The sequence below is a fragment of the Protopterus annectens genome, chromosome 11.part0 (genome assembly GCF_019279795.1).
Source record: "Protopterus annectens isolate FY-2018-M chromosome 11.part0, PAN1.0, whole genome shotgun sequence".
NCBI lineage: Eukaryota > Metazoa > Chordata > Ceratodontiformes > Protopteridae > Protopterus > Protopterus annectens.
In genome coordinates this window covers 1215406817-1215424682 of record NC_056745.1, presented here as the reverse complement: position 1 = coordinate 1215424682, position 17866 = coordinate 1215406817, and the positions used below count along the sequence as shown (strand labels likewise).

General features: G+C 38.9%; 1 protein-coding gene across 5 annotated transcripts in view; it reads left to right on the top strand.

Moving 5' to 3' along the window:
• Positions 1-17866, top strand: part of LOC122815795 (myelin-oligodendrocyte glycoprotein-like) — a 402462-nt gene that overhangs the window by 103848 nt on the left and 280748 nt on the right. For 3 of the 5 annotated variants that reach the window (XM_044088583.1, XM_044088580.1, XR_006366996.1), the window contains exons 3-4: positions 4500-4608; positions 16024-16132. The gene's annotated coding sequence lies outside the window, so the exon portion shown is untranslated. The remainder of the gene's footprint in view (positions 1-4499; positions 4609-16023; positions 16133-17866) is intronic. The other 2 variants (XM_044088581.1, XM_044088582.1) reach the window with 1 other exon arrangement.

The window sequence follows — 17866 nt, the reverse complement described above, 5'->3', positions numbered from 1 at the left end:
TTCCTCATAAAATTTGTGGTTTTCTGGCAAATCATTTAGGAATTAAGTCACTAAATAATGACACACTGAGTTTCAGACTTCATAACCTTCAGAAAAAATGCATGCTAAAGTAAGACCTGTTATTCTAGCAACTGTCTCAGTTTATACAAGAGCAATTTTTAGTGCTGTTTATATGTTCCCCAATATATTTGGCCTTGTCCAGATTTATTGCATTAACAGGTTGAGAGGTACATGCAAATAAATTGCTTTATAGAATTAGGCATAGCCAAACCTCTCAACTGTCCCTGATTTTGGCTCAAAATGTTGCTCTTCCCCTTAATATTCCCTCCGCAAAATAGCAATTTTGGAAGAAGACATGGAGGGTTTACAATTAAGAAATAATTGTAATAATCAGAGTTATAGATTACTTTTATTTCAGAAATGCATGTATATTATTTTATTTTGTCAGCTGCTCAAGTTAGCAGTACTAATATTAAAGTGTCCTTCTTTGGACAGGTTCCCAGATATATTGTGTGGCTATTTTATATTTTTGCATCACATTTTTGGTCCATTTTTCATAAAATTGTGTTTTTTTGGCAAATTAGTGACAAATCATTAAATACTGAAGTTAGAAAATAATGATAGACATTTGAGTTTCAGATTTCATACCCTTCAGAAAATTCATACTAATGCAGGACCTATTCTATTATCTTTCTAAGTTTATAAGAGCAATATTTAAAAATTGTCCTTAGTTTTGGGACTTTGCCCCACTTCCATGCATGGCTTTGTCCAGATTTCTTGCTCTGAGGTTGAGAGGCATGACAAATGCGTCAGGGCCATCACAGTCAACCAGAGACATTTCAAATTGTGACATACTTGTTGTACCCCACTCCCCCATGTAGTGACTCTGGATGTGTCCAAGCAAGGCAAGGAGCAGTTATGCAGTGTAAATGTGCAGAGTATCCCCCCATCCAAGGTCGACACAAGTACTACAGTGGCTTTTCATGTGTCCTTGATTTTGCAGAATGGTCTGGTTTCTGTCATATTTTTGTACTGTTGATTTATGCTTATTACTCAGAAAGTGCCTGTTGCTCTGTGTTTAAGTAGCAATGCTTTAATGACCATCAGGTAAGCTTGTTTGAGATCGTAAGATGCAAGTAAGCTTTAATAAGCATACTGTTAAAGAATTGCCAACATTGAAAGTCTTTCTGTTTTTGCCATGCAGAGAATACTTAACTAGATAATGTATAAGCCTTGGGTATTGAAATGCATATGACAGTATTTGTAATAAAGGACAGGATTACATTATTTTAAGAAGCTCATTACACTTGTTGGAGACTTCCAGTCATCTCTGCAGGTTTTACATGTAAACTAAACAGAATACCAATCATGTGTGGTCCATAACCTGTACAGTAATCCTTTAAGAAATGTATCTTGAGCTTGTTTCTTGTTTGCTTTTCATTTTTTACGTTGATCATGCTTTCCCCATGAAACAAGTAGATAGTTGTCAGGCAGCAGGTCTTTTTTGGATAAGAAACATTTTTACAAGTGGGGGTATCACAGAGATCGCTACTTTCAGCACGTTACTTGGTACTTTAATAAAGCTGAATATAAAGTATAATTAGAACTGCAGTGCAAGGAAAAGTGGTTTGAGTTGAGTGCTGCTTGTTTTTCTTATACTTGATTTTGACTGGCATTCCAGTAATGTATTTAAAAAGTAATTTATTTTTTCATGCCTCACAACCTTTTTGTTTCCATCTAGATATTAAGTAAGCTGTCATGCAGACAATGCATTGAAATATTTTTTTTCTTCTACACTTCATTTTGTCTTGATTGGACTCTCATAATGACAGTTTGGCACCCAGGGCATCGTTTTTAATTAAAGTTAGTTTTTGTGGTTTTGAGGATAGCTCCTCCCCTTTCTTGTTGGCTGCACCCCTTCCCATTGACCCCACCCATTCAGCTGTCTCCTGCAGCCCCCCTTTGATTTGAAGTCACCAGCTGCCACTGCTTCTATGGGACCTGACAATATCCTTGGCTGTGTTCTACATAAACTACAGAGTGAACTGGCACCTCACCTGTGTGCCCTGTTCAATCACAGCCTCATTTCAGACTTTGTCCCTACCAAATGGCACACTGCTCCAGTCATCCCTCTCCACAAAGGAGGAGCGACTACACACCCTGGGAACTATCGCCCCATTAGCCTGATGAGTCTGATATGCAAAGCTATGGAATGCATCAACATGGACCTAATAAACAAAGATATAGGGAATCTCCAAACTCTGGATCCCACACAGTTTGGTTTTGTGAAGGGTAGATCATGCCTGTTCAACTTGGTCAACTTCTTTGAGTCAGTCACCAGAGCTGTGGATGAAGGCAAAGTGGTTCATACAGCCTACCTTGATCTGACCAAGGCCTTTAATACCATTCCCCACTCAGGAATCATAGAAAAACTCACTAAGCTAGGCATCAACCCCTATATCACTAGGTGGGTTGCAAACTGGCTCACAGGTAGAATCCACAATGTGAAAGTAGCTGACTTGAAGTCAGACTGCTGACCAGTCACGAGTGAAGTCCCACAGGGTTCGGTCTTGGATCATCTCCTGTTTGGTATCTACTTCTCTGAAGTCCAGGCCAACACAAAGGGACTCTGGCTGACAAAGTTTGCAGACGATTGCAAGTTGAGAGTTATTATTAACTCCCCAAGTGATGTTGACATCCTACAGAAAGGCCTCACTGAGACCAATGACTGGTGTCAGAACCATGGCCTTAAGCTCAATGCCAAAAAATGTGTCATCACCTTTGGGAAAAACCCAGTTCCCATGAATTACCACATCAGTGGTAGTCCACTGAACACAGAAGGCATAATAAGAGATCTGGGAACACAGGTTGACAGCACCCTCTCTTTTGGCCACCACATTGCCACTGTGGTCAGAAAGTTCTTCTATGTGGCGCATCTCATTACTAAGGGTTTTGCATCCAGGATGAAAGAGGTCATTGTCTCCCTCTACTCTTCCCTCATTAGGTCAATCATTGAGTACAATGCCCCATTTGGCATGTACCTCACTAAACACCTGCAACAACTGGAGAGGCCACAAAAGTACCTCACAAAGATGATCCTAGGCCTTAAACCTTTGTCCTATATGGACAAACTAAAAAAACTCCAACTATTCTCTGCCTCATATCGCCTACTTAGAGACGATCTCTGCTTGACTTACAAAGCCATGTCTGACTCAGTTCTGTTAGAAATGCTACATCTGAAGAAATCTCAATCCCTCCGCACCACACGTTCCAGAGACCTCAACCTCATTACCACAATCAACAGAACATGCCGGAGGGACAGTTTCATAACCCAGAGACTGCCCATGCTATGGAATAGACTTCCCATACATGTCAAGCAGAGAACCTCACTGGCCCTCTTCAAGAGAAATCTTAATGAGTGGATGAGAAATAGAAAATTCACCCCAGGGATCACTCCAGTGGCTTTACTCGACAGAGGCATTGGGAACTAAGGTCGAGTGGCATAATGCCAGGGTAATTGTATGGGCTAGGCTTGTAAAAGCTCCAGGACCATTAGCCTATTACACACCTATGAACCTATGAACTTATGTTAACTATTGTTAGAAAGGTTATTACAATAAATTGGAAAAAATATATATAACTCCCTCACTAAAAGAATTTATAAATATTGCTAATACTGTTTTTCAAAACGAGTGAGTCACTATTAAAAATGAGAAGAGATAAAACTGCTTCTTACTATAATAACTAATTAAACTAGTGTTTTATTAGAAAAGAAATGAATTAAGATAAAAATAATGATATATATAATTTATTATTCTTTTTTGTTGAATGGAAATTGAGAATTTGTTAGATTAATTGATTCAGACACTATTGTAAATAGTTATTTTCTGTTTCCCGTTTCTTTTGGGTGATAATATACTGTTTAATTGTGCTTAACATTTAATAAAAACTTTCTAAAACTATATTTTCTCAAAAGAGAAGTTCAACATTTTGGAACTTTGTACCAACCCATATCTAAAGTATACATACGTTATGAGTGTTCATCTAGATCTTTTATTTAAGTACAGTTGTTTTTATTTCTGGAGTCATATTATTTTCCTTCCTTTAAGTCACTTTTGTGTGCCAGTGTCACTGATGGCTTTTTTCTTGTTACTTCAAGATTAGATAAGTTGTGCTTCCACTAACTGCTACAGCTTATATAAATTAATACTTCGCTATATCAAATAAATGTAACTATGTTAATGCCTTTCATGAAATATATGTATTTCACTGAATATACTGAAGTATATTACCTGTTACTGAAAGACTAATATTAATTATGTACTCTTTCACAGATGAACAAAAATATTTTCAGAGTGATTTTTGCAGTTCCCCATTCACGCTATTTAGTTAATTTTCTCTTTGCTCTCTCTCTCTTTCTCTGTATATATATATATATATATATATATATATATATATATATATATATATATATATATATATATATTTTTTTTTTACAGGACAATAATTTGCCAGAAATCGCCTTTTAACACTATCACTTTGGAAGACTTTGTATTATTTGGAATTTCAACAGAATTCTTTTTGTCAACAGTTCTATTGCTGATGGAGGTAAACCTATGATATACAACTGCTGTGCATGCTAAAGACAGAACATGTTTGTTGAAATATTTACACAAGTACAAATGTGACTGTTTTCTCCTAACTGGTCTGTGGGGAAAAAGTAGTGTGATATGTTAACTAGTATCATGAACTCATTCAGAAATGTTTCAGTTATCCGAATGAAACATGACAGTAGCCATAACTTTTAATGTATCAGGATTATGTATACAGACTAATCACATATTCAGGTTTTACATCCTTGCATTCACCCCTCGCTTTCTCATGCAAACAAGACTAACTTTAAAAAGCCCAACAGAGACAAGGAAAAGGAATCCATCCCCCAATCCTGCTATAGGACTTATCTTTGTTCCACCAGCTTTCCCTCCCACAGCCCATAACATACACAAAATTAATGAACATGATAACATTCATTTAGCCCTATATTATTCCTTTCTGATAAGAGACATTATAGAGGTAGTCACTAACTTATGCAACAGATGTCCATTGTGATTTAGAACACAAGATACCATGCTGCATGCACAGGTATTTACCCTGATTCCACACATTATGCTATAGTAAATGTACACTTAAAGTTGTGTTGTACAGTATCTTTGCTCGGCAAGGTAAATGGATTAGTGCTTATAGGAAATGGGGATGCAGTGATAGTTAACTGCAAATTCAAAGTTTCCTGTTCTGGGTACTGGCACGATTTCTGTCCTCTTCTAGAGGCAGGATTCTTTGATCTGTCACTAGTCGTAGATATGTGCCATTCATTCAGCACTATAGTTAACATGTTCTGTTCTTCACCAAGGATATGCTACTTTGTATACTTTTATAATGATGCCATTGTTAGATGATAACTGTGCACCCTGTTTGGCAGCAGCTATTCAGCTAAAATCTTCACTGGTCAGTATACTAGGCAAGGTAAGATGGGAGAAATTGTGGTAATTTGCTTTAAATCTAAGTTTCAGTTTGCTCAGATTGTCAATAAGACTACCAACTTTTTCAAAAGTTTCTTGTTTCTGGTTTTACACAGTGGATACTTTCACATTTCAACTCCTCTCAGTCTTTCTGGAGTCTATGTTGGAGGAAAGCCTTCTAGCTTATCAGTGGGAGTGGTAAGCACTAGGTAGCCTATCTACCACAAGAAGAATGGTTTCTAGCCCAGAAATTGTAGTATATTGGCCGTTTGGGCAGTTTTTTCCATCTCTTTCAACTTTCTGGTTTAAAAGCCCATGTTTCCACTTTTCCCCCCTTTCCTGTAACTAGTCTAGTCCAGATACAGATTTGCTGTATCCAGGACTGTATGTAAGCTTGTGAGCCCACCAAGTCTTTCTGTATTGTAGGGAAGCCTTCTAGCTTATTAGTGGGAGTGGTAAGAACTAGGTAGCCTATCTACCACAAGAGGAGTGGTTTCTGACCCAGAAATTGTAGTTTATTGGCCGTTTGGACAGTTTTTCCATATATTTCAACTTTCTGGTTTAAAAGCCCACGTTTGTGCTTGTTTCCCGCCTTTCTTGTAACTAGTCTAGTCCAGATACAGATTTGCTGTATCCAGGACTGTTTGTAAGCTTCTGAGCAGTGTCAAAGTCTACTCTTCAATTTTTCCATTAGATCAACTAGTTCTCTCCTCTCCTGCACTTTTACTAGCTTATTAATCTAGCACTTTACCAGACTTCTTGTAGCAATTATTGTAGCACACAAAAGTGCTACTAGCACTAAATGTTCTACAAGGAAACAGCTCCAGTACTTATTATTAATGCCCACCCCTCCAGGCATGTCTAAAAGTCAGTTCCTGTGCTTTCTCCTATTAACCTGGTGAACTTGGGCATCCTGAGCCAATGTAGCAACTGCCTCATGTACACTGGCAACCCTCTCCTCTTACCTCCCAACACTCAGACTTGTGAGAGATGCATTTATATATCCAAATTGGAAGCCATGCACTCTCCAGCCAAGACTGGAATAGCTGGTCAAGAGGAGAAGGTCAACACTTGCATCACACCACATGGAACACATAGCCCTCCAGAACACACACCAGCACTGCCATTGCATAAAAACACAAACTGCACACCCATCTTCAAGGAGGCTCTCAATAAAAATCTACCCAAACAGCAGAGACCTCCAAGGCAGAAATGCACTCGACCACCACAACACAACACTAATCACGAGACACATTTTTTTGTTGTTGTTGTTGTGTCTTTCGGCTTTTCCTGGTTAGGGGTCGCTACAGTGGAACTCCAGTCCGCTAATGATTGGCAGTAGATTTTTACATGCCGAATTGCCAGCCCTGATGCACAACCTTCAACGAAGGTACGCCCATTCACACATGTCTCCACACAGAAGATGCTCTAGCTGAGAATCGAACAGGACAACGTCTTACTGTGAGGCAACAACGCTACCGCAGCACCATAACTCTCCTAAACAGTGTGCCACTCAAGCAAATCCCTTAAGGCATAACAGCATGCCCAACATACTAGTCATAGGTGACGCGATAGTGAGGCATCCTGATGTCTCACTCACTAGGTTGAATAAGGCGAAAGTAACTGTAAGCTGCCTGTCAGACGCTATGATCCGCCACATAATGCACGCACTCAGGTCCCTCAACAATAGGTACAAATATGACTCTGTCATTGTACATATGGGTGTAAATGACCTGAGATGTACCTCCCTGGACTATATGAAAAGAGACATGGAGGAGCTCTCTGATTATCTAGCCCAGGTGGTTATGTCCCTAGCCCTGAACAGCATCCTACCACCACTGAGAATGATACCACAATACAAGCAGAAAATGATTGATTTCAACAATTGGCTAAGTTTCCGATGTCATTCTAAGGGGATCCAGTATCTGTCTGCCTGGGATGACATGATTGACAGACCTCGATGCTTTGGCAGAGATGGCCTGTATCTGTCACTCCTGGGATTCCGGATACTGGCCAAGGCTCTTGCCACCCCTATAGTGTCTTTTTTTAGGCAGTGTTCTAAAGACCAAATTACCACCATAACAGCTACAAACAAATGCAATCTGAGGGTCATGCTGCTCAATGCTAGAAGTCTAAATCTTAAAATGCACTCACTCGAAGCACTCCTTAAAATGGAGAACATCGACATTTGTGCTGTAACAGAGACCTGGTTCAAGGCAGCAGAAAGCACCCCTGCACTACCTGGCTATAACTCATTCCACACCAGTGGGTGTGACTTGTAACTTTTATTTGTATATTATCATGATTTTTATTGTTTTTTACTCTTTTAAGGCTGAATAGCCAAGGCGCTAAGCAATAAATTTGTTGGCTTGTTCGTTGTTGGTAGTATTTTTCTTCTTGTTTTGCTTCTTGTGGTATCTACTATAACTCATTCCACACCTTTTGGCCCCAGATCTTGGACTGAAGTTCCAAAGGCAGTGGTGTTTCCATATTCATAAAGGATGTGCACACCTCCAGACTGGTAGCCCAACATAATGCATCTGAGATACTTCAGGTGCACCTAACATTGGGTGAGACAGTGATTCAAATCACAGCTTGCTATGGGTCCCCAACCATGTCACACGACTCAGACTCCATGTTCTTAAGCACCCTGGAGAATATTAAGGTCCAACCTAACACTTTCATACTGGGTGACTTCAACTGCCCCTCCATTAACTGGGAAAACTACTCATGTACCAATACACTTGCACAACATTTCCTGGAATTCATTAATTCCCATGCCCTGGACCAGCTCGTTCTTACCCCCACTAGAGGTAGCAGCATCCTTGACATGGTCATTACTAACATGGGCGACCATTACTCTACACCAATAATCAACTCCTCCCTAGTTAGATCCGACCACAAACTAATCACTTTGGAAATCCACATCCCTCCCACCCCAACCCCCCTGCAAAGGTAACTATCATGAAAAACTTCTCCAAAGCTAACTTTGGGCTCCTAAAAACAGAGGTGGCTAACTTCACTGCACCCATGCAACTGGAGATCAGTTGCATGACCTCCAAATCATACACCAATGCACTGTACGAACACATACACAATTGCATGGATCCTGCCATACCCAATAGAACCAAGACGCTTTCCTCCAAAAAAAGGAAGCCATTCTGGTGGTCCCTGCCATAAACAAACTCTACAACAGAAGGAGGAAACTGATGCAGAATAAGGTGAAGTCCCAAGACTGGAAAAACGCCCTTATCAGCCTCAACAAAAAGTTGAGATCCCTCATCAACTCTTCTAAAGTTAGCTATGAAAACAGAATTGCAGCAGATATTAAAGACAACCATAAGGCTTTCTATACTTATGTAAAGAATCTCCACGCAATACCCAGATTTACTCTGAGCTACTGCACAATGGTACCTCCTATACTGAGCCAACAGATATTGCCAATATACTGGCCAACAGATTCAGTGCCAACTTTACCCCCCCCCAAGGGACCAGTCACAATACCAGTAGATTGCCAGGCACCCAGTATTACTGCTGCACAGGATAAAACAGCACTGTCCAAGGCCAAGAATACAGCTTATATGTAGGGGCGGCTCGTGCTATAGGACTGCAGGACTGCAGCCCTCCCACCTAAAAAACAAATAAAAATGAATCTGAGAAACACAAAAACAAACACCATAAATTCCTGGAAGCGTGCGCATGCGTGCACACTCTCAGACTGCTTTCTCAGAAGTCTAGATAGGGGGAAAGGTATCTCTGCCCCAAGATGCCCAGCAGTCTGTGTGATGGTGACGTCACGGAATGGAGGCACTCCGGACTGCAGCAGCAACAGGCTGAACCAATTGCAAGGATTTGGACTGTTTGGATGGACCAATCGTGAGGAATAGGGTTGCTTGGCAGCAAAGGGACTGTTTGGATATTGGCGGCAAGGGGAGCAGAGCAGTTTATTTAGACATGTCACTCGTCGGCAAGGTAAGCAGGTGTGTGTGTGTTGGCTGGGGTGCCTTCTGTGTGGAGTCTGCATCTCCTCCCTGTGTTTGTGTGGATTTGCTCTAGTGTCCTGCCATTTTACAAAGACATGCGTCTGCAGTATTTCTCCCTGGGCCTCTGCTGAAAATTGTTTTTGTTCCGTCAGAAGAAAAATTGACAGGCATTTGAATTTCAGACTTCATATTCTTCAGAAAATACATAATAACACAAAACCTTTTATTCTAGCAATTTTCTAAGTTTATAAGATGAATATTTGGAATTTGTCCCTATTTTTGGGACTGTATTCCCCCATTATTGGCTTCGTCCAGGTTTTCTGTCCTAAGGTTGACAGCTATGGCAAGAACTGAATTCACTGAATATGTTTGAAGGCTGTATTCCCTCATTACTGGGTTTGTCCAGGTGTTTTGTGCTATGAGATTGACAGCTATGGTGAGAACTGAATTCACTAAATGATAGCCATTTAAGTGTCAGTCTTCCTCTCTTTCACAAAGCAGCTGATATGGCGTAGTGGTATGTTGCTCTGACTGTTTTGCACAGGGACCTTGGCAGTAAAATGTATGGTAGTAACACAGCATTTATTCTAGCAACTTTCCAAGATTATATAAGCAATGTTTAATGTGTCCCTGGTTTTTGGGCTTTTGACCCCCCCCCCCAATAAATTTTGGCTTTTTCCAGATTTCTTGTACTGCGAAGTTGAGATGCAGTTGAGTATTGAGTAGATTTTACAAGGAGCTGAGAGCTGCAGGGGAAGAGAAGTTTAGTGCTGCTTATGCTGAGTCTTCTTGCTTTGTTAATATCACAACAGGTTGTGTACTTGCTTTTGATGCAGAAGGCTGTGGGTTCTACTCTCACAAGGGGTGGATGCTGCCGTACTGAGAATGTCCTCTTTCGCGAAGATACTAACTATGAGCCTGTTATCAGTTTGCCATCCATTTCCTATTGCAATATTACTAGCTTATCATTTTTGTAATGTAATATAGGCAATTTATTCCTCAAGGGCAACATACACTTTATTTTTCGATGGAACCATGAAATATAAAGGTGTTTGCTAGCAGCAACCTCTTCATTAGTTACAGATTTCTTTAATGTGAAATTATTTAGATGACTTTTACTTCTTCAGAGATTGTGCATATTTACTGATAATGGTGGACTGTAGAAGTTTGAGTAGACTTTTATGATGGAAATGTTCTGAACTGGGCAGTTTTGTCATTATTGGTGCATGCATTTTGTTTCATTGTTTACTGGAAAAATGTTCTGAATTGGGCAGTTTTGTCATTATTGGTGCATGTGTTTTGTTTCATTGTTTACTGGAAAAATGTTCAAAACAATAAATTTAAAATGGCCTCTAATAACTGTACTGTATTGTACAAGGAATATAATTTAGTACAATCAGGAAGGTGTATCAAAGAGCACATGTATATTTCATGTGCATGGGGCCTATGATTTGAAAACAGCCCAAAGTTAATCTTTATCTGCCACTGGCAAAATGTATTTTCGTTGAATGTGGGTTTCAATGCTGTTTCAATGAATGTGAGTTTCAAGGGCAGAGAAGTTTTAATGCTAAGTTTGTTTTCATTGTGAGACTGCATTGCTTTGTTTAGCAGATGTCTTAGTGTTTGTGCTGTAAAATGCAAAATAAAACTTTCAAATGAAGTCCAAATCATCATAGAAGTAAAGCAGTATGCACATTAGTGTTGTTTTCATTGTGAGACTGCATTGCTTTGTTTAGCAGATGTCTTAGTGTTTGTGCTGTAAAATGCAAAATAAAACTTTCAAATGAAGTCCAAATCATCATAGAAGTAAAGCAGTATGCACATTAGTGTTTATGGTAAATGGAGTGAAAATAGCCAAGTAATGGATCATTGGAATGGCTGCAGGGGGGAGGCTCCATTCGACCATGATTTTGTGAGGGGGAAGGGTGGCAAACTCAAAGACAGCCCCAGCTGAACTATACCTCCCAACTGTCCAGATTTTCACAGAATGAATAGATTTTTGCTTCTTATTTTTGGTTTGTTCCTCATAAAATTTGTGGTTTTCTGGCAAATCATTTAGGAATTAAGTCACTAAATAATGACACACTGAGTTTCAGACTTCATAACCTTCAGAAAAAATGCATGCTAAAGTAAGACCTGTTATTCTAGCAACTGTCTCAGTTTATACAAGAGCAATTTTTAGTACTGTTTATATGTTCCCCTAATATATTTGGCCTTGTCCAGATTTATTGCATTAACAGGTTGAGAGGTACATGCAAATAAATTGCTTTATAGAATTAGGCATAGCCAAACCTCTCAACTGTCACTGATTTTGGCTCAAAATGTTGCTCTTCCCCTTAATATTCCCTCCGCAAAATAGCAATTTTGGAAGAAGACATGGAGGGTTTACAATTAAGAAATAATTGTAATAATCAGAGTTATAGATTACTTTTATTTCAGAAATGCATGTATATTATTTTATTTTGTCAGCTGCTCAAGTTAGCAGTACTAATATTAAAGTGTCCTTCTTTGGACAGGTTCCCAGCTATATTGTGTGGCTATTTTATATTTTTGCATCACATTTTTGGTCCATTTTTCATAAAATTGTGTTTTTTTGGCAAATTAGTGACAAATCATTAAATACTGAAGTTAGAAAATAATGATAGACATTTGAGTTTCAGATTTCATACCCTTCAGAAAATTCATACTAATGCAGGACCTATTCTATTATCTTTCTAAGTTTATAAGAGCAATATTTAAAAATTGTCCTTAGTTTTGGGACTTTGCCCCACTTCCATGCATGGCTTTGTCCAGATTTCTTGCTCTGAGGTTGAGAGGCATGACAAATGCGTCAGGGCCATCACAGTCAACCAGAGACATTTCAAATTGTGACATACTTGTTGTACCCCACTCCCCCATGTAGTGACTCTGGATGTGTCCAAGCAAGGCAAGGAGCAGTTATGCAGTGTAAATGTGCAGAGTATCCCCCCATCCAAGGTCGACACAAGTACTACAGTGGCTTTTCATGTGTCCTTGATTTTGCAGAATGGTCTGGTTTCTGTCATATTTTTGTACTGTTGATTTATGCTTATTACTCAGAAAGTGCCTGTTGCTCTGTGTTTAAGTAGCAATGCTTTAATGACCATCAGGTAAGCTTGTTTGAGATCGTAAGATGCAAGTAAGCTTTAATAAGCATACTGTTAAAGAATTGCCAACATTGAAAGTCTTTCTGCTTTTGCCATGCAGAGAATACTTAACTAGATAATGTATAAGCCTTGGGTATTGAAATGCATATGACAGTATTTGTAATAAAGGACAGGATTACATTATTTTAAGAAGCTCATTACACTTGTTGGAGACTTCCAGTCATCTCTGCAGGTTTTACATGTAAACTAAACAGAATACCAATCATGTGTGCTCCATAACCTGTACAGTAATCCTTTAAGAAATGTATCTTGAGCTTGTTTCTTGTTTGCTTTTCATTTTTTACGTTGATCATGCTTTCCCCATGAAACAAGTAGATAGTTGTCAGGCAGCAGGTCTTTTTTGGATCAGAAACATTTTTACAAGTGGGGGTATCACAGAGATCGCTACTTTCAGCACGTTACTTGGTACTTTAATAAAGCTGAATATAAAGTATAATTAGAACTGCAGTGCAAGGAAAAGTGGTTTGAGTTGAGTGCTGCTTGTTTTTCTTATACTTGATTTTGACTGGCATTCCAGTAATGTATTTAAAAAGTAATTTATTTTTTCATGCCTCACAACCTTTTTGTTTCCATCTAGATATTAAGTAAGCTGTCATGCAGACAATGCATTGAAATATTTTTTTTCTTCTACACTTCATTTTGTCTTGATTGGACTCTCATAATGACAGTTTGGCACCCAGGGCATCGTTTTTAATTAAAGTTAGTTTTTGTGGTTTTGAGGATAGCTCCTCCCCTTTCTTGTTGGCTGCACCCCTTCCCATTGACCCCACCCATTCAGCTGTCTCCTGCAGCCCCCCTTTGATTTGAAGTCACCAGCTGCCACTGCTTCTATGGGACCTGACAATATCCTTGGCTGTGTTCTACATAAACTACAGAGTGAATTGGCACCTCACCTGTGTGCCCTGTTCAATCACAGCCTCATTTCAGACTTTGTCCCTACCAAATGGCACACTGCTCCAGTCATCCCTCTCCACAAAGGAGGAGCGACTACACACCCTGGGAACTATCGCCCCATTAGCCTGATGAGTCTGATATGCAAAGCTATGGAATGCATCAACATGGACCTAATAAACAAAGATATAGGGAATCTCCAAACTCTGGATCCCACACAGTTTGGTTTTGTGAAGGGTAGATCATGCCTGTTCAACTTGGTCAACTTCTTTGAGTCAGTCACCAGAGCTGTGGATGAAGGCAAAGTGGTTCATACAGCCTACCTTGATCTGACCAAGGCCTTTAATACCATTCCCCACTCAGGAATCATAGAAAAACTCACTAAGCTAGGCATCAACCCCTATATCACTAGGTGGGTTGCAAACTGGCTCACAGGTAGAATCCACAATGTGAAAGTAGCTGACTTGAAGTCAGACTGCTGACCAGTCACGAGTGAAGTCCCACAGGGTTCGGTCTTGGATCATCTCCTGTTTGGTATCTACTTCTCTGAAGTCCAGGCCAACACAAAGGGACTCTGGCTGACAAAGTTTGCAGACGATTGCAAGTTGAGAGTTATTATTAACTCCCCAAGTGATGTTGACATCCTACAGAAAGGCCTCACTGAGACCAATGACTGGTGTCAGAACCATGGCCTTAAGCTCAATGCCAAAAAATGTGTCATCACCTTTGGGAAAAACCCAGTTCCCATGAATTACCACATCAGTGGTAGTCCACTGAACACAGAAGGCATAATAAGAGATCTGGGAACACAGGTTGACAGCACCCTCTCTTTTGGCCACCACATTGCCACTGTGGTCAGAAAGTTCTTCTATGTGGCGCATCTCATTACTAAGGGTTTTGCATCCAGGATGAAAGAGGTCATTGTCTCCCTCTACTCTTCCCTCATTAGGTCAATCATTGAGTACAATGCCCCATTTGGCATGTACCTCACTAAACACCTGCAACAACTGGAGAGGCCACAAAAGTACCTCACAAAGATGATCCTAGGCCTTAAACCTTTGTCCTATATGGACAAACTAAAAAAACTCCAACTATTCTCTGCCTCATATCGCCTACTTAGAGACGATCTCTGCTTGACTTACAAAGCCATGTCTGACTCAGTTCTGTTAGAAATGCTACATCTGAAGAAATCTCAATCCCTCCGCACCACACGCTCCAGAGACCTCAACCTCATTACCACAATCAACAGAACATGCCGGAGGGACAGTTTCATAACCCAGAGACTGCCCATGCTATGGAATAGACTTCCCATACATGTCAAGCAGAGAACCTCACTGGCCCTCTTCAAGAGAAATCTTAATGAGTGGATGAGAAATAGAAAATTCACCCCAGGGATCACTCCAGTGGCTTTACTCGACAGAGGCATTGGGAACTAAGGTCGAGTGGCATAATGCCAGGGTAATTGTATGGGCTAGGCTTGTAAAAGCTCCAGGACCATTAGCCTATTACACACCTATGAACCTATGAACTTATGTTAACTATTGTTAGAAAGGTTATTACAATAAATTGGAAAAAATATATATAACTCCCTCACTAAAAGAATTTATAAATATTGCTAATACTGTTTTTCAAAACGAGTGAGTCACTATTAAAAATGAGAAGAGATAAAACTGCTTCTTACTATAATAACTAATTAAACTAGTGTTTTATTAGAAAAGAAATGAATTAAGATAAAAATAATGATATATATAATTTATTATTCTTTTTTGTTGAATGGAAATTGAGAATTTGTTAGATTAATTGATTCAGACACTATTGTAAATAGTTATTTTCTGTTTCCCGTTTCTTTTGGGTGATAATATACTGTTTAATTGTGCTTAACATTTAATAAAAACTTTCTAAAACTATATTTTCTCAAAAGAGAAGTTCAACATTTTGGAACTTTGTACCAACCCATATCTAAAGTATACATACGTTATGAGTGTTCATCTAGATCTTTTATTTAAGTACAGTTGTTTTTATTTCTGGAGTCATATTATTTTCCTTCCTTTAAGTCACTTTTGTGTGCCAGTGTCACTGATGGCTTTTTTCTTGTTACTTCAAGATTAGATAAGTTGTGCTTCCACTAACTGCTACAGCTTATATAAATTAATACTTCGCTATATCAAATAAATGTAACTATGTTAATGCCTTTCATGAAATATATGTATTTCACTGAATATACTGAAGTATATTACCTGTTACTGAAAGACTAATATTAATTATGTACTCTTTCACAGATGAACAAAAATATTTTCAGAGTGATTTTTGCAGTTCCCCATTCACGCTATTTAGTTAATTTTCTCTTTGCTCTCTCTCTTTCTCTGTATATATATATATATATATATATATATATATATATATATATATATATATATAAAAATATATATATTTTTTTTTTTACAGGACAGAAATTTGCCAGAAATCGCCTTTTAACACTATCACTTTGGAAGACTTTGTATTATTTGGAATTTCAACAGAATTCTTTTTGTCAACACTTCTATTGCTGATGGAGGTAAACCTATGATATACAACTGCTGTGCATGCTAAAGACAGAACATGTTTGTTGAAATATTTACACAAGTACAAATGTGACTGTTTTCTCCTAACTGGTCTGTGGGGAAAAAGTAGTGTGATATGTTAACTAGTATCATGAACTCATTCAGAAATGTTTCAGTTATCCGAATGAAACATGACAGTAGCCATAACTTTTAATGTATCAGGATTATGTATACAGACTAATCACATATTCAGGTTTTACATCCTTGCATTCACCCCTCGCTTTCTCATGCAAACAAGACTAACTTTAAAAAGCCCAACAGAGACAAGGAAAAGGAATCCATCCCCCAATCCTGCTATAGGACTTATCTTTGTTCCACCAGCTTTCCCTCCCACAGCCCATAACATACACAAAATTAATGAACATGATAACATTCATTTAGCCCTATATTATTCCTTTCTGATAAGAGACATTATAGAGGTAGTCACTAACTTATGCAACAGATGTCCATTGTGATTTAGAACACAAGATACCATGCTGCATGCACAGGTATTTACCCTGATTCCACACATTATGCTATAGTAAATGTACACTTAAAGTTGTGTTGTACAGTATCTTTGCTCGGCAAGGTAAATGGATTAGTGCTTATAGGGAAATGGGGATGCAGTGATAGTTAACTGCAAATTCAAAGTTTCCTGTTCTGGGTACTGGCACGATTTCTGTCCTCTTCTAGAGGCAGGATTCTTTGATCTGTCACTAGTCGTAGATATGTGCCATTCATTCAGCACTATAGTTAACATGTTCTGTTCTTCACCAAGGATATGCTACTTTGTATACTTTTATAATGATGCCATTGTTAGATGATAACTGTGCACCCTGTTTGGCAGCAGCTATTCAGCTAAAATCTTCACTGGTCAGTATACTAGGCAAGGTAAGATGGGAGAAATTGTGGTAATTTGCTTTAAATCTAAGTTTCAGTTTGCTCAGATTGTCAATAAGACTACCAACTTTTTCAAAAGTTTCTTGTTTCTGGTTTTACACAGTGGATACTTTCACATTTCAACTCCTCTCAGTCTTTCTGGAGTCTATGTTGGAGGAAAGCCTTCTAGCTTATCAGTGGGAGTGGTAAGCACTAGGTAGCCTATCTACCACAAGAAGAATGGTTTCTAGCCCAGAAATTGTAGTATATTGGCCGTTTGGGCAGTTTTTTCCATCTCTTTCAACTTTCTGGTTTAAAAGCCCATGTTTCCACTTTTCCCCCCTTTCCTGTAACTAGTCTAGTCCAGATACAGATTTGCTGTATCCAGGACTGTATGTAAGCTTGTGAGCCCACCAAGTCTTTCTGTATTGTAGGGAAGCCTTCTAGCTTATTAGTGGGAGTGGTAAGAACTAGGTAGCCTATCTACCACAAGAGGAGTGGTTTCTGACCCAGAAATTGTAGTTTATTGGCCGTTTGGACAGTTTTTCCATATATTTCAACTTTCTGGTTTAAAAGCCCACGTTTGTGCTTGTTTCCCGCCTTTCTTGTAACTAGTCTAGTCCAGATACAGATTTGCTGTATCCAGGACTGTTTGTAAGCTTCTGAGCAGTGTCAAAGTCTACTCTTCAATTTTTCCATTAGATCAACTAGTTCTCTCCTCTCCTGCACTTTTACTAGCTTATTAATCTAGCACTTTACCAGACTTCTTGTAGCAATTATTGTAGCACACAAAAGTGCTACTAGCACTAAATGTTCTACAAGGAAACAGC